This window comes from Phascolarctos cinereus, unplaced genomic scaffold (genome assembly GCF_003287225.1).
Source record: "Phascolarctos cinereus isolate Bilbo 61053 unplaced genomic scaffold, phaCin_HiC Scaffold_726;HRSCAF=1367, whole genome shotgun sequence".
NCBI lineage: Eukaryota > Metazoa > Chordata > Mammalia > Diprotodontia > Phascolarctidae > Phascolarctos > Phascolarctos cinereus.
Genome location: NW_027556098.1, coordinates 421,176,988 through 421,179,155, shown reverse-complemented (window position 1 = coordinate 421,179,155; position 2,168 = coordinate 421,176,988). Strand labels below are relative to the sequence as shown.

Below are 2,168 nucleotides of genomic sequence, written 5' to 3'. Positions count from 1 at the left end.
ACAAAGTCCTCTATTCTCATTCCCTCCCCCTAACCTGAGAAAATAAAAAAAAATCTGGGAAAAATGGTTCAGTGAGTGAATGCTAATATAATTGCAGTGGAATCAATTGGTAATATGAGCAGCAGCAGCGCAAAATCAGGGAAAACTCATTGTTCTAATTGTTTTGCAACATATGTGGACAGAATGAAGAATTGAACCAAAACCTGTAACAAAATCAATTTTATTACAATTTTTCCAGGGCTGATGTTGGACCAGCTACACTTAGATGAATAAGTCCATAATGATGTTGATTTTTTGCCTGAATTCAATTTAATCAAATGGTCATCTTAATTGGTCATGTTAGTCATAAAAAATCAGGAAAATTTGATCTTTGATTGGATTGGCTAGTAGGATAGAGGAAAAAGAGCAGTTTTCCTAGCCTACTATGTAAGTTACAGAGTAGATGCCAATCTGCATTAGTTTAGGAAGCTTCCTCAACAGGCTCAGTCACTCCTACTAAAAAAGGAAAAAAAAGATGGAAAACACAAGTCTCCAGAGTCACAGATGTTCATTTCCTTTACTATTTAACCATTAATATATGGTAGTGATCTTATGTAGCTTCACCCATTATTGGCTTATCTGTTAATACATATACCTGGACATAGCTCTGTATTTTTGTGACTGGTCCTGGAAAATACATATAACTAAATAAATGGAAAATAAAAAAGAAAGGAGCAGGCTAGGAAGAAGAGATTAGAGAATTTGTCAAAAAAAAATAAGTTACAACTAGAAAATCCATTGTGCCAGCCCCTTCATTGTCTATAGAGGTAGACCTAGGAAAAAAGGTGACATTCAATATACCACAGGGAGTTAATACCAGAACTTGGCCAAAAGCTCAGATGTCTAGTCTATCAGATTGGTGTCTTTCTACTACACCATCATATTTGAAAAGAAAAATTTAAAAAAAGATATGATTGGGAAGGAGATTATTGTGATAAACAAATACGTCACAAACAAGGAAGCTCCTGCCTCACCAACTTTGCCAGAGCTGTCTTCATGTCCTTGTTCCTCAAACCGTAGATGGCAGGGTTTAGGGTGGGGGGCACCACAACATAGAACACAGACACCAACAGGTCAAGCACAGAAGGGGTGTCAGAGGTAGGTTTTACATGAGCAACAAAAGCAGTTGTGAAAAATACAGTGGTCACAATGAGGTGGGCAGGCATGTGAAGAATGCTTTGGACCTGCCTTCTGTGGATGGTATCCTTTGAACGGTGGAAAAGATGTAGACATAGGAGATAATGATATAGACAAAACAGCCAAGACCCAAAATTGTAGTTGTAACTGTGGTTCCAATTTCAGCAAAATTTGGCTGTGAACAGGAGAGTCTGAGCAAATGAGGGATCTCACAAAAGAACTGGCCAAGTACATTGGCTTTACAGAAGGGTACAGAGAAAGTGCTGACTGTGTGCATGATGCCTGAGAGACTCCCACTGACCCAAGAAGCAGCTGCCATCTGCACACAGGCTCCTCTGCTCATGAGGGTCTCATAGTACAGGGGGAGGCAAATGGCTGCATATCTGTCATAGGACATCACTGTCAGTAGGGCCAGCTCAGCACAGACAAACAAAAGCACAAAACATACCTGAGCGGCACATTCAGGATAGAGATGGAGTTGCTGTGGGTCAAGGAAATGAGGATGGACTTGGGTACTGTGACAGAGATGTAGCAGAGGTCTATGAAAGACAAATGCCTTAGGAAGAAGTACATGGGAGTGTGAAGGCTCTGGCTGATGGTAGTGACAAGGATAATAAGCAGATTCCCCATTAGGGCTGCCAGATAAATCAAGGAGAACAGTACAGCATGTAAGATTTGCAGCTCCCAGATGTCAGAGAAGCTCATGAGGAAGAAGTTGGTGATGACTGTGTGATTGGCCATTTGCCTTCCTAGGGACACAGAGGGAAAATTGGGAAGGGATCAGGGAGACATTGAGGTATAGTTCTGTGGGCCTAAGGATATCATGGGACTTCTTTTTAAACTCATAGCACTGAAAGGGAGAATGTTTTAGGTTACCTCTGCAGTCCTTTTCCCTACCTATGTTTATCTGGCATCAAGCTTACTTTGCACCTGTGACCCTGCCTAGTTTTAACTCCACATGGAACAAGATGCTGCTCCCTGGATCAGCTTAT

The 2,168-nt window shown here is 41.1% G+C and overlaps 1 pseudogene; it reads right to left on the bottom strand.

The window, feature by feature from the left end:
- Window positions 1-986: 986 nt before the first annotated feature.
- LOC110219837 (olfactory receptor 14A16-like) lies at window positions 987-1,917 on the bottom strand (annotated as a pseudogene).
- Between the last annotated feature and the right edge of the window lie 251 nt (window positions 1,918-2,168).